At 35.7% G+C, this 26,609-nt stretch overlaps 1 protein-coding gene and 1 long non-coding RNA gene across 20 annotated transcripts in view; one reads left to right on the top strand and one right to left on the bottom strand.

Moving 5' to 3' along the window:
* ptprfa (protein tyrosine phosphatase receptor type Fa) overlaps positions 1–26,609 on the top strand; it is a 566,130-nt gene that overhangs the window by 198,859 nt on the left and 340,662 nt on the right. The gene's annotated exons all lie outside the window — the stretch shown is intronic.
* Positions 7,587–11,595, bottom strand: LOC147843308 (uncharacterized). The gene is made up of 3 exons (XR_015493008.1): positions 10,135–11,595; positions 8,088–10,077; positions 7,587–7,821 (listed from the first exon to the last, which is right to left on the bottom strand). It is a non-coding gene; the product is annotated as an uncharacterized LOC147843308 (long non-coding RNA).

Genomic DNA, 26,609 nt, shown 5'->3' on the forward strand with positions numbered 1-26,609 from the left:
GGAAAGGAAAGGGGATTTAAGTGAATTTGATTGTGGCATGGTTGTTGGTGCCAGACGAGCTGTTCTGAGTATTTCAGAAACTGCTGATCTACTGGGATTTTCACACACAACCATCTCTCTTGTATCAATGGTTCAGGCTGGTGGTGGTGGTGTAATGGTGTGGGGGATATTTTCTTGGCACATTGGGCTCATTAGCACCAATTAAGCATTGCGTCTCATTCACACACATACATACACGTGCTCGCTCGCTCTGGAGTCAGGAGCGATATTGTTAGACCGCCCGCTCCAGTCCAAAAGTATACCAGTTTCTGACCGCTCCCGCGCTTTATTTTTACATTTATTCCCGCGCAGACCTCAGAATGCAGACAGACCTCTACCATGAGGTCCTGTGACCGCATTAATTCTCTGCCTCTGTCTTACATATATACAGTAGGGCTGCATGGTATTGGAAAACCTGATATTGCAATATTGAATTTTTTCTGCGATATAAACTGGCCACTTTATTAGGTACACCTTTCCTGATCGTTAATGCAAATTTCTTTTTTTTTTATTTTTTTTTTTATTTAATTAAATATAATAGTTAATGCAAATTTCTAATCAGATACATTTCTTGTATCAACGGTTCAGGCTGGTGGTGGTGGTGTAATGGTGTAAGGGATATTTTCTTGGCACACTTTGGGCCCATTAGTACCAATTAAGCATTGCGTCTCATTCACACACTCGCTCGGGAGTCAGGAGCGATATTGTTAGACCACCCACTCCCGTCCAAAAGTATACCAGTTACCGACCGCTCCCGCTCTATATTCGGAAATTTATTCCCGCGTCATATTAAAGCTTAATATGAGTCAGCAATTATTATTGTTCTATTCTACTTATAATAAATCTGATGTTGAATTATGAGGCCTATGCTTGCAGTCTGTCATTGACAACATTATAAGACCATTTAATTCACTGGTAAAATCAACATTATACAAGCTAGGGTAGTTATACTGACACTGTAAACATTTATTTTCATGCACAACTGTGTGTTCGCTATGAAAAAAAAAATCAAATGCTTGTCGCAACCATAACTCTAAAATGCGATATGATTATTTAAATGATGTGCACGCTTTCGGTTTCATTTTCACTGCTAAGTGTTGTTCATACATCGCGCGCGGCTCTCAAACAACAACTCTGTGCCATAAACTGAATATTATTAAAAAACTTTATTACCTCTTACTCACAGCATATGCTGGTTCTGTTCACTAAAGTAGACGCGCACCCGTCTATCGTTAAGTAGGGCGCACCCGCCCTCTCTGTGATAACAGCTCACGGTCAGCTCACGGTCAGCAGCTCAAGTCACGTGTGATTTGAACACAGCATTATAAGAAGACAGAAATTACATTTTTAGGTTAGTTATACAGTATGTGACTCTTTTAACATCATTTGGAGGTGTCCATATTGCTGAGTAATGCATATTAAACAATGAAAAGAATCGTGTAGTCGCTTGCTTCTCTCCTAAACTTGAAAATATGATTGGCAGATTTGTAGAAATGCTGGATTAAGATCGTCTAGGGGGTCGAATCGAGATTAATTGTGCAGCTCTACTTTGTGTGCTCTCCCACACTTTGATAGCATGCGCACACTAGTTGATGTGCTGAGAAATGAGAGGGTAATGCTGTCCGCCACATGCGCAGTCATATTTTATTTCTCACCAGAGTTTCCTCGTGCTTTCCTGAATTTCATCACCTGTCAGACTCGCACCTGCTGGTGATAGTCCACATAAAAGCAGCAGGAAGATGTGCAAAGCATACAAACAGCCTCGCAAGTCGATCAGCACTTGTCTTTTAACACTTTTCCCAAAACGAAGCCTTTTAATGAGCGTGTTTATAATAGTGGCTGATGATAAATGCGGCTATTTGTCCTTGAAGGAGTGACAATGCATGCTCGTAATCATTTCTGTTTGTCAGTGAACGGTTATTCGGCAGAAAAAGAAGCTACTGATTGCACATAATTTTTAAGGGCAGATGAAATTTGTTCTCAAAAAAGTTCAGGTGTAATAAGCTTTTTATTTCACAGTAGCATACTATTATTCCCCTGTTGACGCAGTATAGGGTATGTGCTGTAAATTGTATAAGGTATGCAAATTTTCTTTCAATGCAAAGAATAACTGATGACCTACTATATTTGCCCATTTGTGCAGTATAAAAATGCACACTCACATAAAGGGATGTGGATACATTGACCTCCGAATGCTTCCTTACTTGACCATCAATGTGACATTAGAAAGATCTGACTCATAAATGAATCGATGGCAGATGTCACCACAAATCATATTGGTATTAGTTAGGGGAAAAAAAGCTGTTATTTGATGCAAGATGCAAAGGAATATTGCTGCGGGTGTTAATTTAATGTGCTATTTAAACACATTAGACTGCAGACAGTATATACCGCATTGTACACTGACTGGCCACTTTATTAGGTACACCTCTCCAACTGCTCGTTAATGCAAATTTCTAATCAGCCGATCACATGGCAGAAGCTCAACGCATTTAGGCATGCAGACATGGTCCGGACGATCTGATGCAGTTCAAGCCGAGCATCAGAATGGGGAAGAAAGGGGATTGAAATTACTTGAAGTGATGAGCTGGTCTGAGTATTTCAGAAACTGCTGATCTACTGGGATTTTCATGCGCAACCATCTCTAGGGTTCACAGAGAAGGGTCTAAAAAAGAGAAAATATCCAGTGAGCTGCAGTTTTGTGGGCACAAATGCCTTGTTGATGACAGTGGTCAAAGGAGAATGGCCAGACTGGTTCCAGCTGATTGAAAGGCAACTGTAACTCAAATAAGCACTCGTTACAGCTGAGGTCTGCAGAAAAGCATCTCTGAACACACAACACGTCCAACCTTGAGGCGGATGGGCTACAGCAGCAGAAGACCACACTGGGTGCCGCTCCTGACAGCTAAGAACAGGAAACTGAGGCTACAATTCACACAGGATCACCAAAACTGGACAATAGAAGATTGGAGAAATGTTGCCTGCTCTGATGAGTCTCCATTTCTGCTGACACATTCGGATGATCAGGTCAGAATTTGGTGTCAACAACATGAAAGGCATGGATTCATCCTGCCTTGTATCAACGGTTCAGGCTGGTGGTGGTGGTGTAATGGTGTGGGAGGTGTTTTCTTGGCACACTTTGGGCTCATTAGTACCAATTGAGCATTGTGTCAACGCCACAGCCTGCCTGAGTATTGTTGCTGACCATGTCCATCCCTTATGAGCACAGTGTCCCCATCTTCTGATGGCTACTTGCAGCAGGATAACACACCATGTCATAAAGCGTGAATCCTCTCAGACTGGTTTCTTGAACATGACAATGAGTTTACTGTACTTAAATGGCCTCCACAGTCACCAGACATTAATCCAATAGGCACTTTTGGTGATGTGGTGGAACGGGAGATTGCAAATCTGCAGCAACTGTGTGATGCTATCATTTCAGTATGGAACAAAATCTCTGAGGAATATTTCCAGTACCTTGTTGAATCTCTGCCACAAATGATTAAGGCAGTTCTGAAGGAAAAGCTGGTCCAACCTGGAACTAGTAAGGTGTACCTAATAAAGCGGCCAGTGAGTGTATATCATCTAGCGTAGTGAAGAGACTCATTAATCATGAGTTCACTTATGGTAATCTACTACATTATTTGTACATGATTTTGTATCTCAAGTTTTTTCTTTATCTATGCAAACTTGCATTGTGTTTGGTGATATTTATTGGTAGAGAGCGAGACACTCTCATATGTTTTATCATAAACTTACATTATGCAGTTGCTCATGTAAGATGAGTCATCATTATTTCTGATTCTTTTTCCTGGAAGCTAAGAACGGTCAATTCTGAGAGTGTATATCTGTTAAGGGTTTGTTTTGACAACTTTTATGAGTGCGCTAGTATCTTAGATGACCTCAAAACTGACAGACATGAGGTAAATTCAGTTCTAGCATTACAGTCAGCAGGATTGAGAGCATTTCTGTCTCATATGTGGTACGCTAACGCTTTCTTTTGAATCAAATTGCTGTGCTTGCATAAAAGCATCTTTGGGCCTTTAATGGGAAAATTCAACCCAAAAAGAGCATTCTGGGATCAGTTTATCACTCATGTCTTAATAAAACTCAATTATGGGACAAATCCTGATCACAATTATTTTAATCATAATTGAAATTATGATTATTCAAAACGATTAAAGTTGAAGTAAAAAATTTTCGCCCCCTTTTTATAAATATTTCCCAAATGTTGTTTAACAGAGTGAGGAAAGTTTCACAGTATTTTCTATAATATTTTTTCTTCTGGAGAAAGGCTTATTTGTTTTAGCTAGAATAAAAGCAGGTTTAAATATTTTAAAATCTATTTTAAGGTCAATATTACTAGCCCCCCTTAAGCAATATATTTTTTGATTGTCTGCAGTAGAAACTACTGTTATACAATGACTTGCCTAATTACCCTAATTAAGCCTTTGATTCACACTTTAAGCCTTTGACTGCCTGCTCTACCAAACGGTTGACCATGTTTTGACTATTTTAAATAATGACTAAAAATGACTGTTTTGAAGAATGGTTTACACAAACAGCATTGTTGGTTTACAAATAAAAAATTAAAAAATCAAACAAACATAATCCTGTTCCACTACTACACTTGATTTTAGTTTTATTGTAAAAAAAAAAAAAAAAAACTAAACAAACAAGAAAATTTGTTAACCCTCTCAGGCTCAAATTAATTTTTAGAAACAGGAAAAATCTGATAAAATTATCATAAGGCATAATCCTGACTTTTTTTTAGAGAGATCTTCACATGCAAGGCGTTCTGGGATGTTGCAGATTTGCAACATTGGCTCAGTGTGATAATTAGACACTGACGACTGAATATGATATGAAAAATAATTTTTTATATACAACTTTTCAAACAATGTAACAAATTGCTTTTCAGTGGCAGAACAACAACAAAAACAGTATGGGATCCAAATCCAATATCTCAAATCCTCATTGAGTCGGTCATGTTTCCAAGTCACTTTGTCATGTGGTACTCTAAGAAACTTTTTTTTTTGTGTCATCTGGTGAGAAAGTGGGTAAACTGTTTGTTGCAAATGGACAACCAAGTCCTGCAGTGGTACTTGTGAGTAAAAAAACTCATAAAATATGTATGTGGAGTAATAAGGTAGTTAATTTTTAACTGTTGCAAATCTGCAGCGCCTGCCTTGAGAGGGTTAAATCAGAATCTGAAATATTCTATGGCATACTTCCAAAAATTAAGGTGATTTAGTATTTAAAATGTGTTATTTTTAATAATTTTTTTTAAAAATAAATTGGTCTTACACTTCATATTTTCAAATTTTTCATAGTATATGTATTAATTCCGGTATTTTTACCATAAACCGACATATCAACCATTTGGTAGAGGCTGATATTTCAGATATTATGGGATGTGTTGAATGGGATGTGTCGCTATAAAAAAAAAAAATGTGACTGAATGTTTTGAATGAAAAGCTGTAATGTAGCTCTGGCTGGATCAATTTTGGTTAGGCTCCCCGCCATGGAAGAATGAATGTAGCGGAAGCCATGCTCTGTATATTAGCAACAGATTGAAAAAAAATGCACAGCAAAAATCATCCAGTGCGAGGGCCCGTTCAGTGCTGCTTGCAGCTGTAATTGTGTATATTTCCTGAGCGAAAGCATTCATCAGAATGAAGCATATGAGAAGCATAGCATACGGCATCTTTGGGGGACAGCTGGAAAAAGGGGATACGTAAGCTCACTATTCTCCTGTTGGCTGACTAGGAATATTCCCCTTGTGCATGGAGTAAATGTGATTGAGCGGTTCGGGGGGAGCTTATGAGCACATTAAGACCCCCGTCGGTCCATGAGACAGATGGACCATATCTCACGACACCACAGTGGCATCCTCCCTTTTGGTTAATCTACAGAATGATTTATTCGACGATCCATTTGATGACAAAAGAGATGCAGTTTACAGGTGTGTTGACTTCATAACCACATGAAGCCTAGCTTGGCCTTGATCAGGCAGTTTCTCTGTTGATCAGTAGCCATTGGATTGTACTGCGGCATCCAACTGTGTGTGTGTGTGTGTGTGGGGTTCACTGAATGTGTAGAAGCTTTTCTATGTGTCAGCAACAGTTTACAGTGCGTACACACTACAGAAAGAGTGTCAAACACACTGAATAATCAGTCTAATCCGGCCTGTGGGTGCAATACTGTTGCTGTATGATATTTATTACATTTTTAAACTCGCCATGACACAATGCTTAGTTTTGAATGAATGACATTGTTTCTTAAAATATATATTATTCCATGCATCATTTGATTTTAAATTAATATACCTAAATTTGGGGTGTCACGGTGGCGCAGTGGGTAGCACAATCACCTCACAGCAAGAAGGTCGCTGGTTCAAGCCCTGGCTGGGTCAGTTGGCATTTCTGTGTGGAGTTTGCATGTTCTCCTCGTGTTGGCATGGGTTTCCTCCGGGTGCTCTGGTTTCCCCCACAGTCCAAAGACATGTGCCGTAGTGTATGTGTGTGAATGCAAGAGTGTATGGGTGTTTCCCAGTGATGGGTTGCAGCTGGATGGGCATCCGCTGTGTAAAACATTTGCTGGATAAGTTGGCGGTTCATTCCGCTTTGGCAAGCCCTGATTAATAAAGGCACTAAGCTGAAAAGAAAATGATTGAATGACTATCTACTTTTGTTATTGTTAAAAGGATTTTTATTATTTAAATAAAATAGAATTTTATTACATTATTCAGCATTAGTGTTAATGAAAAAAATATTATTAATTATTTATTATTATTTATAAATTATTATTATTATAAATATTATTATTATTATTTTTATTATTTATTAATTAATTATTATATTTTATATATTACATAATTTATATAAATTAATTATTTTTATTATTTTAATTTTTTATATTTCCCAAGTGCTGTTTAACAGACCAAGAAAATGTTCACAGTACTTCCTAATATTTTTTTCTGGGGAAAGTCTAATTTTTTTATTGTTAATTTTGTTTTTTGGCTGGATTAAAAGTAGAGCTGCATGTCATTAGAAAAATTTTACATTGCAGTATTTTTTTTTCTTTGTAATACAATTTCACCAGATGACTTAAATAGCTCTATTTGCAAAGTCAAAACTTTAGACCAGCGATGTCAAACTCAATTCTTGGAGGGCCGCAGCCCTGCACAGTTTAGTTCCAACCCTGCTCCAACACACTTACCTGTAGGTTTTAAACAAGCCTGAAGGACTCAATTAGTTTGATCAGGTGTGTTTAATTAGGGTTGGAACTAAACTATGCAGGGCTGCGGCCCTCCAGGAATTGAGTTTGACATCCTTGCTTTAGATTGATTGAGATGATTTTGTATGGGAGTAAAATATAAATATATTTTTATGTAATTTATTATATACAGTGCTCAGCATAACTGAGTACACCCTATTTGTAAAATTAATATTTTTGAATCTATTTATTAGTGTATAAAAACAATGTGTATGTTTATTTAGATTTATATATTTATAAATTTATTAAACAGATATATTTATTAAAATAATATTTTAGTTACCAAACATGTTTAAAAATTGAAAGATAATACAATTAAATTCAAGCAAAATATTGCAAAAAAAAAAAAACGATAAAATTACAACTTAATTTTTCTTTTTTTTTTTTTTGCTTCTCTTGAATTTTCCTCTTTTTTAAATTTGTATTTAATATTTTTCTATAACATATAAATTTGGCTGTACTGGTTTTTGGTCTACTATTGTAAGTTATTTTGTTAGATGAGTTCTAGATTTGGCTTCAGTGCTGACCAATCTAATGTATATGCACAAATATAATATTGTATAGCTTTCTATTAAAAATATGAATTTAAAAGAGAGATTTGTGAGGGGTGTACTTATATACGCTGAGCACTGTTTATATAATAAACAACAACAAACTACAGTCATAAATAAACACAATGGAGCAAATATTAAAGTGAAATAAATGTTTTTTTTTAGGGTTTTCTGGTACATTAATTCAACAATCAAATGTAAAAACAAACTGCACAGTACTCATCTTAGAAATAATTAAATAAAATGAATCTTTATTAAACTTATTTATGCACTTCTAAAATGGTTTAAATTTTCTTAAAAAAGTCAAAAGTCTTAAACTTTCACTCTATTATTTTTCAACTCTGCAGCATCTCCGCAAATCTTTGACCTACGGTTTCAGGTTATCTATAACGCCAATTTACATCACATATCTTGCAATGTGACTATTGTTGTGACCATACACATTGCGATATTGATGCTCAAACGAAATATTCTGCAGCCCTAATTAAAAGTCAATTTTTAAGGTCAATATTAAGGCCAATATGTTTTTGATGGTCAACAGATCAAACCACTGCTATCCAACCACTTGCCTAATTATCCAAACTCTTTACAGTTATCATTTTTTAGCAGAATAAAAAGTTTTAAAGTCTAAAATGTGGCCTGGTGGGTGGTGCAGGTGTTTATTGTGCTGCATGGTTTGTGCATATGTGTAGGCGATGCTCCTTATCCCACTCCCCCTTCAGTTCTCTGCATGTGTTTACAAAAGCTCTGCCAGTTTCTATTAGAACAGGCTTTTAAAGAAATACTTCAACCAAAGAGATAGACATTTACTCATGCTCATGTAGATTGTAACAACATTATAGGCCAACGAATTAAACTATCTTTTTTAGCTGAGCTATTTCTTTAATGCTTAGACATTTCTATACAGAATTGGACAGTTAGCATGCTGCTGGACTGGATCTTTTATTGCGTGAGCTGCATGTTGAGCGTACACGGGTCTGTTCACATGAAGCATGAAATGAGAAACGACTTTCTGCGGAGCACCACTCTATAGGAATCAAACTCTGCCCTCAGGTCTGAAGGAACCTGAGCATGTCATTCCATCGGTGTATAATGCAGATCATCCAGCCTCTTGAGACCGATGGAGACAGATCGGGAGGTTTAGCTGGAGATTAGGTGCTGGGGGGAAACTAAAGCCTGTGAATGCACACGGATCAACTCTAATGCTGCAACATGTCAAACGACCACTGTCCCTTAACAATGTGAACAGGCCATAGGGATCTTTGTTACATATCACAAGTTACAAAGATACTGTTTTTACACTGTTGTGACGTAAATCTGTTTGAAACTGCTTCTAGAATTAGACAAAAAGTGTAGGGAGGGACTTGATTTTGTCCATGAGGAATTGGTTTGTTGGTTTGATGGTTGAGGTTTGGCATTAGTGGATCTCCTGTGAGTGTCCTAGTATTTTCCAACACAGGCTCATTGTGAATATGTACCCCCGTATACATTTCTGGAGAGCACAAATTATGTAGCAAGAGGTACGTATGGATGCATTTTGTCTTTAAAATGAATGCTATGAAGCGGTACGATGCCGCCGATGACTTCTGTTTCTGTTCACCCTACCAGCTGACTGCTTACCTCCGTGTGTACAGCTTTTCCGCTGTTACCAGTTTGCCCAGTAGCTCACCATGTACGTCGGCGGACTTGAGATGCAGAGAAGAGTTGACTGTGATGATGGGGTTTGAGTCCAGTGAACAATGGTTCCAGAAAGCAGGTAAAACAAATACAAAAAGCACACAATAAAATAAACAAGTAAATAACAGAGTGTGAACGTGGTAAGGTCTGAGAACGTGGTAAAAATCCAATGCTTTCTCACTGCAAGTCGTAACTTTTTGATTTAGTGGCTAATTCGCATGAATTCGTATGATCTTATTCACACAATTTAATACAATTTGCATATCCGCCAATGATGCTTTGATTTAGGGGCGGAGTTTGGTGCTGTGGGTCCTTTTTAACATTTTACATTTTCGTACGACTGAACTTGTTCGAATTTGTACGTATTAGCCACTAAACTGACAAAACGTAAAGTACTTACGTTTTCTTGTGAGATCAGGCTGTAAAAATCAGGCAGCTACAAGCACTTTTCTTTTTCTGGATTGCTTTTGAAAACACTGTCGGTTGGGTTTAGGGAAGGGGGCGATCGGGTCAATCGGTGCTTTTGAAAACACTATCGATCAGTTTAGGGAAGGGGGTTGATCGTGTCAATCGGTGCTTTTGAAAACACTGTCGATAGAGTTTAGGAAAGTGGGTGATTGGGTCAATCGGTGCTTTTCAAAACACTGTCGGTTGGGTTTAGGGAGGGGGGTTTATCGTGTCAATTGGTGCTTTTAAAAAAAAATTGCTTGGGTTTAGGAAAGGGGTTGATTGGGTCAATCAGTGCTTTTAAATACACAATTGGGGCAGTTTAGGGAAAGAGTTTGATCGGGTCAATCAATGTTTTGAATACACTGTCGCTAAGGTTTAGAGAAGTGGGTGATCGGATCAGTTTAGGGAAAGGGGTTGATCGGGTCAATCTGTGCTTTTAAAAACACTGTCGGGTCAGTTTAGGGAAAGGGGTTGATCGGGTGAATCTGTATTTTTGAGAACACTATCAGTTGGGTTCAGGGAAGGTATTGGCTGGGGTTGTCGGTCAGTCAGTCAGTCAGTCAGTCAGTCAGTCAGTCAGTCAGTCGACAGCGGCCTCAGGGTACACAACGGCCTCTGGTGGATTTGTGAAAACAAAAACTGCAAAAAAAAAAAAAGTAGCTCAAAAAAAGTAGGATTCTGCGATGTCCAGAAATGTATATAGGGCAACGTATCAATAATGAGCCTGGGTTGGTATTTTCAAGCCAGTAAAAACAGAGAAGAGAGAAGGTTAAAAAGGAGAAGTTCATTTTTAATTAAAGTCCATGTGAAATCAAAATTTATAATGTTTATTTTGCTATAGCACACATTTACTCTCTTTAACTAATAATTGTGTATGTTTGAATCATTGCTTCACGTTTGAACTTTTCATAAAAACTTTTTAATGTAATTAACAACACTTGCATACGCACTTGAGTTTGTTCTTAAACTCATTTTTCTGTTAGTGAATTTGGATTGTTCTTAAATGAGCACATGGTTAGCAATTTGCATAATACATGGCCAAACCAGCTCCATATATGGGCTTTTCATAAAGCAACACTTGTCCAGAGAAATTATAAGACAAATTAAAAATAAAGAACAGACAATTTTGGCACTGAAACAAATGAAAAAACACAACAAAAAAGTGTAAAAAAAAAAACAAAAAAAAACTATACTTATATAAAGTATAATTATATAAAATATACAGTAAAGCCCGAAATTATTCATATACACTGTAAATAACTTATCTAATTCGATGTAGTGTTCCATATAGATGTTTATAAGGCCCTGGGCGTATTTGAATATTGGATATATGTGCTAAAAATTGGCCTTGAATGTTTTTTGTATATTTAGAATAAATTTTAGTACAGAGTTTTGATGAATCATGATTTATTCATTAAAAAAAACATCCGTATATACATTCCATAAATAAATTTGAGCTTAAGTTAATCCACTGAAACAAAAATGTTTATATTGGTAATATTCAGTGTGATGATGTCAGTTTGTTTGCTTCAGCCACGATATTCTCAACCACCACTCTATTAGCTTTTGCTTCAAGGGAATTATGCCTAAATAAAGCCCCGCCCACTACTCAATATTCGGTTTGAGTTGGAAGTAAATTAACAAACTGATATAAAAATCTTAAAAACTTTCGGTTCATGCGTACTTTAAAGTCTACAGGGGCATTTAAATTTAAGCAAAATAATAAAGTGCACATATTAATAATTCATAATAAACAATGCTGTCATGGTGACTGTAAAGGTCACTGACCTGCATGCATGCAGTGTTTAATTAGGTGGTCATAGAGATGCAGAAACGAGTCTGCCGTGTGTTGATCTCGCCTCACTGTGCAGTATTGCAGCGCAGGTGTAACATGGCTGTTCTTGGCTGTACTCTCCTCACGTCAGAACATTATTAATGTGAGAGATGGATCTGCACTGAGCCGCCCTCCGGATAAACTAGAGGAGAGAAGCTCCTGCAAGCCGAGAGCAAAGTCCTCCACCACACACAGGCAAAAAAAATCATTTTTATGAAGTTAATTTCAGATAAAACAGGAAATGTGCCTGAATCAACCTAAGTTCTTGTTTAGATAGAACTGGCTGTTGTTATATGGCTTCACATAACCATTCATACACTCTTGAGGTATATGTGTACGGTCTTTCTTTGTAGTTTAGCATACATATACCCAAATCTGCAAAAATGACTAAAACGCTGTATAATGCATGCCGGATGCCACCTATAGTATGCAGTTTTCAACACAGGCTCATCATTGATACGTACCCCTGCATACATTTATGGAGAGCGCAAAATATGTACCAGGAGCTATGTTTTTTTTTTGCAGTATTTGATTTCACGAATTTCCTAGAGATGGGTTGCAGAGAAGGGCATCCTCTGTGTAAAAACTTGCTGGACAAGTTGGCGGTTCATTCCGCTGTGGGGACCCCAGATTAATAAAGGGACTAAGCTGACAAGAAAATGAATGAATGAATGTTTTCACGAATCCATCAGAGGCTGCTGTGTATGCTTTTCCAAATCTCAAATTTGTCTCGCAAGTGCCGTTCAAGCTCTTCTCACGTAAATCCACCAGAGGCTGCTGTCGACTGACTGATTGACCAACCGATTGATACCCCTGCCCAGCCCTTTCCCTAAACCCAACCGATAGTGTTTTCAAAAGCACTCATTGACCCGCCCTTTGTTCCACGTTTTCAGATCTTACCACATTCTCACCCTGTTATTTACTTGTTTATTTTATTTTATGCCTTTTGTTTTTGTTTTACCTGCTTACTGGAAGTGTTCTTTGCCGGTTTGAACCCCATCATCACGGTCAACTCTCTGTGTCTCAAGTCTGCCAATGTACATGACGTGCCACTGGGCAAACTCGTAACAGCTGAAAAGCTGTCCACACAGAGGTAAGCAGTCATCTGGTAGCGCGAAAAGAAATAGAAGCCGTCAATGGCGCCATACCGCCCTGTTTAAAGATGAAATGCAGAAATTAGTAGCTTTGGCTACAAAATTCGCGCTCTCTAGAACTGTATATGGGGGTACATTTTCACAATGAACCTGTGTCTGGTCATCAATTACTCATGCATGCCTATAGGCTATGCATATGCATTGTGTTCTTGTAGTTTTGCAAAGCCCATCTAAAAAAAAACTAAACTTTTAGGTCTTCAAAACACATGTAAATACATGACAAAATGCATAACACATTAATTATCAGTTATCTGGTTAAGTTGAGCTTTATTGTCAATCCACATAAAGTAGAATGAAATGTGTCTCGCAGGAACACAGTCTTACATAAATAACAATTCACGAGTTCACGCTTAGCTGATGATTAATTATAAAGCTTGTTTGGCATGCTGTCCCGGGATAGAGCCCTGAGCTCACAAGATCCTCGAGCCTGGGGCTCCCTCCTGTTTACATGGCAAGAGGGGAGTTTGAGCTCAGGTAGATCTCGAGAACTCCCCTGCCGTAATAGCTAATGAACAGATAGGGATTGCTCTTAAGAGATAACTACTTACTAGGAGCATGTCTATGGGGGCGATTTGGATCAGTCAATTACCTTAAGCTGCATGTTTTTGGACAGTGGGAGGAAATTAGGGAACCCGGGGGAAACCCACGTGAGCATGGGGAGAATGTATAACTCAGCACAGAAATGTTGACCGGCTAGGTAACGACTAGAACCAGTGATGTTCTTGCTGTGAGGCAACAGTGCTAACCACTGGGCCACCATGCCACCCATCTGGTAAAGGAGGAGGGGGAGGAGGGGTGGAAGGGGGGGTTCTTCAAAACGAAGATGGCTGTTATATGGAACTCAGGGTATTTATAGTGGCTTAGGAATCGTCTGATTGGTGAATCATAAGTTGAATATGCGGCACAAGCCGCAAGCAATCATAAGCACGTGCTCCTCTCGAAGTGAAGTTTATTTATAAACTAATTTCGAGAGGATCACATGCTTATGATTGCTTGCAGCAGCCCCCCACATTATTTAATTTATGATTCACCAATGCTGCTGTTGTGGCTGGTGGTATCTGGGAAATTTTCTTACCCCTTGGTTTCGAGTGTGGTTCTGAAAAATCTCTGTTTGAAGGGGTACATAGCCCTTCCCCTTAGCCCTACGCCTTTAAACTAAAGAGAATTGGGACACCCCTACCCCTTCACATGATCGGAAAGGCGAATGGCTAAGGGGTAGAATTGGGATTAGGCCAAAGTACATCCAGCCAGTTGTTCTCTGGCTGAATGTACATTATCCTGTTTATTATATGAAAAGTGTAAAGGGTGTCGCACGCCAGAAGCGCCGCTCTTTAAAGTTTGGGAGCCACTGAGCTAAATGACTAAATGTGAATGCATGTGTTCACTGATCGTAAAGATGATTCAGATGCGCCTGTGCTATTCATTTAATTGGCTGTTTTTGTACCCATTATGCACCTTGGAATGTTGCGATCGACCAATCAGAATCAAGGATTAGGTGTTTCGATTGTTTAGCCATGCAATCAAATTGAGATTTGGACCTGAAAAGTGATTCTGCAAAGAGCAAACCTCATTCATTTCTTGTCTTAATCGCACAAACCTCTGTTTCTGTATGTCACCGACAGCCATTGCTTTCCCTTAGAGAATTCAGAAAGATCTGCAACCACGTGAAGAGCTTTTAAAGAGCAAACTCTGAGCTCTTAAACATTCTCCTCTGGGACGCCACAGAGAGTGAAAGCAGTGTTCATGCATAAATGTGTGTGCGCTTCTGTTAAGTGCACGCTGTCCTGTGGCTCCAGAAGTGAATTGCATCGCATGAGCGTACTGTGAACTGGACAGTGCAGAGATGAAAGTGAATCGGACAATTCATGTGAGGCCTGTTATTAAAGCTAATTGACCGTGCTGTTAGCCTGAGGGCTCAGTTTGACACATCAGGTGAAAGGTTTCATGCATGGCCTCCGCTGGACTGAAGGAAGACTCCTTTAGAAAAATCAAAAGACAAGAGTTTTTCAGTGTCCCACTTCCCTCGGTCGTGTCCACACCCTGTCCTCATTCTCGTATTCTCTGGATTCCTGTCTGCTCGGGGTCTGTTATAATGACAGGCCTTGTGTTATTGTTGGAGAGATGTGTTATTTGATCGCAGTGAGAGTGTTGACAGGGCATTAGTCAGACAGGCTCGAGGTGTAAAGTTCATTTCCCACCCAGACGAAGATGCAGGTGAGGGACGGTGAGGTGTGTGTGGCTTCATTGCAATGCACACGTCTGGGAGGAGACATCAAAAGTCAGCAAGAGATGGAAGATCCTTGCTCATATTAAAAAAAAGACAGAAAATATTATTATATAAATATAATAATTATGTGAAATTATGAATTTATAGAGTTGAAGTCAAAATTATTAGATTTTTTTTCTTCCATGAAGGAGTTTTTCACAGTATTTCCTATAATATTCTTTTGGAGAAACTCTTATTTGTTTTATTTTGGCAAGAATAAAAGCAGTTTAAAAAATTTTTTTAAACCATTTTAAGGTCAATAGACCATTTTAAGGGATGTAAACAAAAACAATAATTTTTAATATTTTTATTGAAAATAATAATTAAATTATTATTTAACAATTATTGGATTTTTAAATATTTTTAATTAATAAATTAAGCCCCTTTAATAATTTTTTTAAAAATCTTTACTGTTATACAATGACTTGCCTATTTACCCTAGCTTGCCTAATTAACCAAAGTAACCTAGTTAAAAAGTCACTTTAAGCTGAATACTAGTATCTTGATAAATTATGAAAATTAGAAATAAGATGTTAAAACTGTTACATTAAGAAATGTGTTGATTTTCTTTCTATTCTTTTTTTCTGTTAAAAAGAAATTGGGGTAAAAATACAGCGGGGTAATAATTGTGACTTTAACTGTATGTTGTTGTTTGTGGCACTTAATCTAAGTATGAAAAGTACATTTGGTTCTAATTTACATTACATAAGGGTTCTGTTAGTTAACATTTGTTAATACATTTAATACAGTATGGAGGATCAGGCCTTGCTCATATTTACTGGAACAAAAAAAAAAACACTTAAATAAATAAATAAAAATTATCCCCGTTTATTTTTTCCCCAAGTTCTGTTTAACAGAGAGCAGATTTTTTCAACACATTTCTAAACATAATAGTTTTAATCACTCATTTCTAATAACTGATTTATTTTATCTTTGTCATGATGACAGTAAATAACATTTGACTAGATATTTTTCAAGACACTTCTATACAGCTTAAAGTGACATTTAAATGCTTAACTAGGTTAATTAGGTTGACTATGCAGGGTTAAAGGGGCTCATAATTTGTCCTTAAAATGGTGTTTATAAAATTAATAGCTGCTTTTAATTTAATTTTAATTGTCCAGCATTCTTCGAAATATCTTCTTTTTGTGTTAAAAAAGGTTTGAAACCACATGAGATTAAATGGTAAATCAATATTAATTTTTCAGCATTCTTTAAAATATCTACTTTTGTGTTCAAAAAAGATTTAAAGCCACACGAGAGAGATGGTAAATTCATTTTAATTTTCCAACATTCTTCAAAATAATTTTTTTTTTTTGTGTTTGAAAAAAAGGTTTGAAACCACATGAGAGAGAGTAAATGGTAAGTTAATATTAATTTTCCAGCATTCTTCAAAATGTTTACTTTTTGTGTTTAAAAAAAGGTTTGAAACCACATGAGATTAAATGATAAATTAATATAATTTTTTTCAGCTTTCTTCAAATTATTTACTTTTTGTGTTAAAACAGGTTTAAAACCACATGAGATTAAATGGTAAATTAATATACATTTTTAAGCATTCTTTAAAATATCTACTTTTTGTGTTCAAAAAAAGATTTAAAGCCACACGAGAGAGATGGTAAATTCATTTTAATTTTCCAACATTCTTCAAAATATCTTCTTTTTGTGTTAAAACAGGTTTAAAACCACATGAGATTAAATGGTAAATTAATATTAGTTTTCCAACATTCTTCAAAATATCTTCTTTTTGTGTTTAAAAAAAGGTTTGAAACCACATGAGAGAGAGAGAAAGAGAGTAAATGGCAAGTTAATTTCAATTTGTGTGTGAACGATCCCTTTAGATGAAATGAGAGCTATGACAAAAAGATGTGCCGGAACAACTCCACGTAAAAATATTCACTCTCATTTTCCGAGAACTACTGTAGCTTGTAATGTGAATAATCTGAGCGTCATATTCTCCCGATTAATACAGGCTCTCATCCCCAGGACAGCAGCAGGGAATCTCTGTTTTAGAGTCAAGACACGGTGCACAAACCCACAGACAATTAACCAGGCCACTTCAATCTCTTCTATTGTCTTTCAAGGGCTGCCCTCAATTATATACACAGAGAAAACTGTGATTATTTTCTCTGTGGTGAGATAAAGTTTCTTCTCTGGCTTTATTGCGTGCTGCAAGCGGCGAGGATTTTGCTCAGACATTACCGGGGTGAGATTTCAATCGCGCAGGAGCAGGAAACACATATTTTCCTCATATCCTCTTTCGCCGTTTACTGCTCAGATAAATGGAATTACATATTCAATATGCATCTTAGCGGCGATATAATATGTATCAGGCCCAGGCAATTATAGATAATCTTTAAACTGTAATTTGTATGGATTACTACATCCATCATACACCCCAGTGCAAGTCATTAATATGCAGTTGATCTCATGTATTTGTCTAATCTTTGTTGTGTGTGGCCCAGTCTCATAAACACTGACCTTGGGCTGTCAAGGACTGTTCGCATGGCACTGGCTCGAGTGGCTCATTAGTGATATTGAAACAAATCGTGAAAACTGTGTAGAGTGCTTTTTGTCCACTAGCGTGACCAAAATATTGTATTCTGCAGCCAACATTGAGCAACACTATAATTTCCACCTGACTGACAAACTGTGCAAAGCAAGCCAACATTTGCCTGGTACACCCTTGCAACTGGTTGTTGACTTATGTGGTTGTTTCACTGGCCAGTGATCAGATCTAGAGAGTTTGATAATAGTATTGTAATATTAATTTGGCATTCAAAAATGCTCGTTTTAAAACTTGTCATAGGGCGACATGGTGGCTCTGTGGTCTGCACTGTCACCTCGCAGCACGAAGGTCAGCTGGGCCAATTGACATTTCTGTGGGGAGTTTGCATGCTCTCCCTGTGTTGGTGTGGAATTCCTTCGGGTGCTCCAGTTCCCCCCACAGTCCAAAAACATGTGGTATAGTGTATATGTGTGAATGAGTGTGTATGGGTGTTTCCCAGTACTAGGTTTATGGCTGGGAGGGCATCCGCATTGTAAAACATATGCTGGATAAGTTGGTGGTTCATTATACCGTGGCGACCCCTGATGAATAAAGGGAATAAACCAAAGGAAATTTTAATTTAATTTAATTTAATTTAATTTAATTTAATTTAATTTAATTTAATTTAATTTAATTTAATTTAATTTAATTTAATTTAATTTAATTTAATTTAATTTAATTTTATTTAATTTTATTTTACTTTACTTTATTTTACTTTATTTTATTTTATTTTATTTTACTTTATTTTACTTTATTTTATTTTATTTTATTTTACTTTACTTTACTTTACTTTATTTTATTTTATTTTATTTTATTTTATTTTATTTCATTTTATTTTACTTTACTTTATTTTATTTTATTTTATTTTATTTTATTTTATTTTATTTTATTTTATTTTATTTTATTTTACTTTATTTAATTTTATTTATTTTATTTTATTTTATTTTACTTTATTTTATTTAATTTTATTTATTTTATTTTATTTTATTTTATTTTATTTTATTTTATTTTAGTTAGTTTAGTTTAGTTTAGTTTAGATTAACAGAGCATTAAAAAAAACTTTACCTGTATAGAGATGCCGTGAAACGTTTATAAATGCTGTCACCACATTTTAAATTATATAAACACATGACTATATATTTCTATGACCTGAAACTGCTGCAAAGAATCATAAATAATGTTAAAATAATAAATTAATATTTATTTTAAACAATTATAATGATGAAATTCCATGCCAAAACATACATAAATGCACATAATTATTGATTCATACAAAATTTCTCTCATATATATATATATATGTTTGCTATATGGAATGCAAAAAAACTTTAAAGCTTAATGTCTCAAAATCATTCAGAACACAGATAAAACCTTATAATTCCAATTTCCAATTTTTACACGGATCTACCAACTACCTGTGGTTTAATTTCAATGATAAATGTGGAGATCGAATTTATGTAATGGCCTACGAGCATGCGAATCTCTTTGCTTGTCCGCCGATTTCCTCTGCTCGTGCACAAACTTCTTTTGTGCCCCCTCAAATATACGCTGCTCAAGCGCAGATCTTCTTGTGCGCTCTCAAACAAACACTGCTGAAGTACGATTTAGTGCGTTTATGTAACAACTATGTCTCCAACATTTATTATATTAGCTAGGAATATTTATGAATGTCTCTAATAGACCTACAGAGCGGTATCAATGCGTCCTGAAGTAAAGTGAAACAGCTATTCGTTGTGTTTGCTTTGTACGTGTTTGTAACCTTAAAGGGTTAAACAAATGGCGCAGGGCACTACTTCGGTTACAGAAAAGTTTGCACTGTTATAATACACTTACCTGTTAATACATTTTGGTGCGATTATCACCCGCTATTAAAAAAAAAAAAAACACGACTGAATGTTTTGAATGAAAAGCCGTAATGTAGCCGTGGCGGGATCAATTTTGGCGTGGCACTCCGCCATGAAACAATAAATGTAGCGGAAACCATATATATATATATATATATATATATATATATATATATATATATATATATATATATATATATATATATATATATATATATATATATATATATATATACAATCAGCGTAAAGTTGTTCCAAATTTGGGTATGTGGCTAACCAATGAGTCACTGGTCCCCACTGTTTCCATAGTAAGGGGAAAAAACACAGTGCAAGACACACCAAAAATGTTTGGTTACTCACATTCTTTACAAATTTGAGTTTTTAGATCCAGAAAATAATTGGTAGGTCTAAATAAAATATATAAATATATAATTGTAATCAACAAAATCATTTTGCATTGAAAAATATGAAACACACACCAAATCCTTGTGCAAGTATTCTGTCAGGAACTTTGAGTTATTCAGATGAATTGTTGCATGAAATCAATTCAGTTTTAGCTTTTCACTTAATGGCACCGAGATATTTACCAGGCACCGAATCGCATATTTAATTGAGATATTCATTAAAATCATTGAATTGCGCATTAAAATTCGTCTCGCTCTGGTGACCATCATGCTTGACGGACCTGCTGACAGCTCCAACTGTGTCAACATCGCAGGATCAAAAACCCTGTCGACCTTTCAGCCCAGACAGGTGTGCGAGTCTGTGTAAACGCTGCTATTGTAATGTGAATAACAAACAGTGAAATCAGCCTCTGAATGAGTTGCAGAGCTCGAGTTTAGAGACCCTTGCAGCTTTTTAGTGTGTTTAGGAAAGACAAAGGGCCCTACAATTACATTGATTAAGTTGTGTCAAATTACAGTTGGGGAATGTTGATAAAGGTGTTTCTGAATGTTCTTGTAAAATGCTTCCCTACTGTGTTTATTAAACAAGCAAGTGGGAATATGGCCTATTTTTGCCTATTATGCAAAAAAAAGAGCACTTTTATAAGGGGTTTAAACAATTGTGTGGCAACAGTCTGTGAGTATAACCAACTTCCAATGGTAAACAATTTATTAAATTTACTTATTTTAATCACACTTAATTAAAACAGTCTGCAGAAATGCTTTGATTGACATTTTCCTTTTGTATGTGTCATCAGAGGGGGAAAGCCCCGCCCATCCTTTCCTCATTAGCAAAGGAGGTTAGTCTTGTTTTTAAATGTGCCGCTATGCTTACACATAGGCATCTGTAACTCCGCCCTCTTTTGAAAGGAGCGCAATATCATTTGAAATTTAAAGCGATAGTCACCAAAATGGCACACTTAGGATCAAAACCTCAATAAAGGGTCAGTTTCAAAGAGCTATAAAGCATTATTTGTTTGGTATTTTGAGTTTAAACTTCACCTAAACACTCTAGGGACACTAAAGACTTATTTTACATCTTGTAAAAAGGGACATAATAGGTCCCCTTTAAGTATACGTTCATTCAGTGAGGTTTTCAGATAAAATACTGTATATTGTGTATTGGCTGAAGTTAATGCATCGCCTAATTTCTTAGGTCAGGGGTGGCCAACCCTCTTCCTAGAGAGCCACCTTTCTGCAGATTTCAGTTGCAATCCATATCAAACACACCTGCTTGTAATTATCATGTGGTGTTCAAGTCCTAATTAATTGGTTCAGGTGTGTTTGATATGGGTAGCAACTGAAATCTGCGGGAAGGTGGCTCTCCAGGAACAGGGTTGGCCACCCCTGTCTTAGGTGTTCCGATGGGCGACACTATTATTATTAGTACTATTAGTGTTCTGAGTAGTTACTAGGTATCGTTAGTTGGTTGCTAGGGTGATCTGGGTGGTCCGAAAAGTTCTGTGATTCTGTAGTTTTTAAGTTTGTGTTGGGTTTTGGGGTGGAAATCTGTTAGATGAACATTCTAAATATGACAACTCAGCAAATAAGGGCAGCACGATGGCTTAGTGGTTAGCACTATTTGCTGGGTCAGTTGGCATTTCTGTGTGGAGTTTGCATGTTCTCCCCGTGTTGGCGTGGGTTTTCTCCGGGTGCTCCGTTTTCCACCACAGTCCAAACACATACGCTATACAGTGTGTATGGATGTTTTCCACCACTGGGTTGCAGCTGGAAGGGCATTCGCTGTGTAAAACGTGTCGGAATAGTTGGTGGTTCATTCTGCTGTGGCAACCCCTGATAAATAAGGGACTAAGCCAAAGGGAAATTAATGAATCGATTAACTATATATGTGTATATATTTATATAGTACACACGATTTTACTACTAAAATATACTTTAAAAAAAATTCATATATATATATATATATATATATATATATATATATATATATATATATATATATATATATATTTATATATTATATTAATATTTTATATTATATTAAGATTTTAAAAATAAAACTTAGTAATTTGGTAAAACAAAACAAAAATTTGAATAAAGACAGCACTGTTCTCTACGAAGCACAATGTGTAATTTCAACATAATTTATTTATTTATGATAATTTTATTGCATTTTCTACTGAAATTCTCATTACCGAAACGTGTCCAGGTATGTTTGAATGTGTGTTATGTTGTAATTTAAACAAATTAGCATGAAAATTTCAGCATAAAAACAATTGAATTGTTCTAATAGATTATTTTACATTATTTTACATCAATTAGTTTACAGAATTTTCATGAATAATGATAATGAGAAAAAGCAATCAAAAAAAAAAAAAACTCTGTTAATTTAAAAATAAATGTTATTTCAGAATCTTAAGTAACTCCACATGACTGTTAGTAATCCCTTTTTTTAAAATATCAAATTGAATTTGCTTTTTTAACAAAGTCGATTTTGCAGACTGTTGCGGTAATGAGATTTTTTATTACTTATTTTGGAAATTATGCTCAAAAATGTACTAAATGATATGTATATGTGTTTATGTGTTTAAATTAATGTTGACAAATGCTCCAGACTTTGTTTCAATAATCAGCAAAAAAAAAAGCTAATTTTAAAAACTTTTTTAAAAATTCATGTTTAAAAATTTTTAAACTAAGTTTTCGTGAGAATCACCCATATATATATATATATATATATATATATATATATATATATATATATATATATATATATATATATATATATATAATGCTAAAACTATTACAGAACATTGATGTTTATCTTTTAATTATTTTTATATAATATATACTTATAAAATATAATGATGTAGTGTATTTCTGCCACACAGTATAGAGATCTTCCATTTCTGAGCAGCCTGAACGACAAGTTGACAGTGTTCAGAGTGTTCGGTATCTATTAAAGCCTAAAAGCTGGAATATGGGACAAGTGTTCCAGGACGCATTTCTTTGGTTGCTTGTCATTTAGCTTTTATCTAAAGCAACCCACTGTGCACAATGTGCTGCTTGAGTCCCGCAGGAGCAATCTTGATTAAGTGTCTTGCTCAAGGGCACAGTGCTGATAGGGGAGCTTTGTATCTTTCCACTTTTTATGGGTCCGCCTACCTGGGCTCTATTGTGTTGCCGGTGCAGAATGTTAACCACCAGCACCTTCCCTATGTTATGACACCACACATCCTCACTCTAATGCCTTTCTCTTCACTCATCCATAAGGTGGCCCCCTTAGGAAAACAGAGCCGTGTTTTTCAATTCCTTTCACTTGAAATATAAAACAAGAGGCGGACATTACTCTTCACTACCCCGATGAGTGGTATCTCGGTAAGCTGACATCAATAGACCCTCATTCACTGCAGCGGTGTACATAAGAAGAGCTTAAAGGACAGGCCTGTGCATGCTGACTGAGAGTGAGCGGGATGAAATCTGAGCTTCGGGATGCTCACGGGCCACCTATAGTGTGGAGTCTGGATGCTAAGGGGTGGTTCTTCCCTATCAAAGCTTATAATCATCCTTTTTACTGTCTGAGAGGCAAGACCATGTGAAAAAGTTGAATTATTAGGTTTTTGTAGAAAAAGAACTACTAATTTATTAGTTAAAGACCAACGCTGTTCTTACAGAATAAAGCCAGACAGGTTTATCAGCAGCTGTTGTGTAAGATTAATGGGCTTTATTCTGTGAAGACTACCGGCTGGATGTACATTATGCTGCTTATTACATAAAACTATACAGTTAGACAGAAAACATTGATCTGAGATGTTATAATTTCAACAGGCTGGAGCTAGATTAGCTTAAAAAATAATACATTTAAAAAATAAAGTTCATACATTCACAGAGCAATTCACATAAAAAAATAAATAAACATGCACATCTGTAAACACACAATTCATGAATTCACAGGTAAAAATAATAAATATTTTCAACAACTAAACTGGAATTGTGTAATTGTGAATCATGTTTTGAATTTATTTGCATGTTTTTGAATAATCGTTTTAAATTTATTAATTAGATTTGCATGTTTTTGAAGACTTTTTTTTTTACAAATTAGATTTGCATGTTTTTGAATAATTTTTTTTAAATTAAAAAATTAGATTTGCGTTTTTAAAAAAAATTCTTTAAATTTTTGAATTAGATTTGCATGATTTTGAATCATATTTGAATTTTAATAATTTACAAATTGGATTTACAAATTTTTAAATAGTTTTTTTTAAATTTACGAACTGGATTTGCATATTTTTGAATATTTTTTTTTATTTATGAATTGGATTTGCATATTTTTGAATAATTTTTTAAAATTTATTAAATGGATTTTCATATTTTTGAATACTTTTTTTTATTTATGAATTGGATTTGCATATTTTTGAATAATTTGCCTGCAACAGGTATTTCCAGTGAGCCAGAAGAGTTGTCCATGTGGAGATGACAAACATATTCATTACAAATGTATTTATTTTTGTGCAAAGAACTGCTTTATTCATCAATAAAATTTCCCTGTAAATATCATTAGTGTGATAAGGAACAGCAGTTTGCTTGTACAGTAGCTCCCTTTGCTCACAGTTTTGTGCTGCAGAGAGCTCGGGTTTGAATTGGATGAAGGATGGTCTTACAAAACAGATGAAAAGCAATGTAAAATCATGGTAAAACAATGCGGTCGCAATGCACAATTCACTTATGATTGCTTGTGAAAACACTAAATGGTTGGGTTTAGGGAAGTGTTTAGGTTAGTGGTTCGCTTGCTGATCCGCACGACTTACAACTGTTAAGTTTATATTAGGTTTGTGTCAATAGATTATGATATTGTTAATTGTCAATAGCTATTGGTGTATAGTGAATAAGAAAGACATAAGAGAAATAAATATGCAGATTCATGTCTTAAAATCTCTAAAAGCATTTGCTGCAAATTCAGTGGCAGGCGCCATTAGTGCTGTCTTTTTTGACTTTCACTTTCTGTAGTGAATAATTGATAGTGGTTTGAGACTCTTTCACCAGCATAATGGCTGTGCAAAGTTTGCTAATTGCTTGTGTGGTATACACAGGTTCACCTAGCATAAAAATGAATTGTACCAATATTAAAACTAATTCAGAATTGCACATTCATATTTGACCGGTTACATGTTGACATAGTTTTAACAGTTAAATGGATAGAAATTAATTAATAAAGGTAAAACATTTGCAGCATTAATAAAAAGCAATCTCATATGACATTTTCATAGATACAACAAAAAGAGAATTTCCAGACCCTGATTTTATCGAACAAATTCAAAATATTTCATTCATTCATTCATTCATTCCTTTTATTTTTGGCTTAGTCCCTTAATTAATCTGGGGTCAGCAGAATGAAACTTTCAGCTGCAACCCATCACTGGGAAACATCCATTCACACTCATCACACTCATACATTACGGACAATTTAGCCTACACAATTCAACTATAGTGCATGTGTTTGTACTGTGGGGGAAACCAGAGCACCCAGAGGAAACCCACGCAAAAATGGGGAGAACATGCAAACTCCACAAATGGCAACTTGCCCAGCTGAGACGTCCATATATTTTCTTATTTGAAGAAATTTTAACATCTGCCTCTTTATCTGTGTTTGCACTTATTTATTACCAATTTTCACATATTTATTCTCACACTGTACAAATGAAACAATTGCAATGCAACTAGAAGCCTTTTTAGAGCTTTTTCAGTTGACTTAACTTAAATTGAGTCAAATGCAGTACTTGGGTTAAGTTCAGTCAACTCCAAAAATTTAAATTGAAAAAAAAATTAAATAATGACTTTAACATCACAGTAAGATGTTTACATGAAATTGCCAAACCTCCTCATTCCTGTTTGCCTGCTGTTTTCATATTCTTTTTGCTTTTTATTGACGAATAAGCTCACAAATCACAAATGATGGCCTCCTATACAGAATACCTGTTGTTGGATGCTGTTTTAATCTACTTCTTATGCCAAACATGGACATATTGGAAGGTTTTTTGGCACTGCAATGCTTGTCTTTTTTGTGCTGTCTCTGAATAAAGAGGATACAAAGCAGAGAGTGGTCAGAGAGCTGAATAGCAATTTGAGATGGAGGCAAAACTAGAAATGTGTCACAGAGTTCATTTGTGATGTTGTGTGAACAACACCTGGCATCTGTGTTTATCTGAGAGCACATGCACATTTTGGTCACAGCGCTAATTAAGGTGTTTACAAGCCTATTACATTATTACGCAATTAAAATCTGCATATCTCTAATATGAACATGGTTAGTATGATTATGCACTTAATTGCATTAGTTTGCATTAGTGTTGTGTTAAAGTAGGTTAAATGTGCAGTTTGTAAGTTTGACACCCAGTGGTTAAACTAGGTATTGCACTTCTGGTTCGAAACACATGCAAGCGCAGGCTGCCAGATTGACGACACCAACAAGAGTGAGCCTGACTGATTTAAGTCGTTTTCCAAATAAAAGCAATGACACACAATAGAAGGAGTGTTTTCCATATGAAAAGTTTTTTGTTGTTGTAACCA

This window comes from Danio rerio, chromosome 6 (genome assembly GCF_052040795.2).
Source record: "Danio rerio strain M-AB ecotype USA chromosome 6, GRCz13ab, whole genome shotgun sequence".
NCBI lineage: Eukaryota > Metazoa > Chordata > Actinopteri > Cypriniformes > Danionidae > Danio > Danio rerio.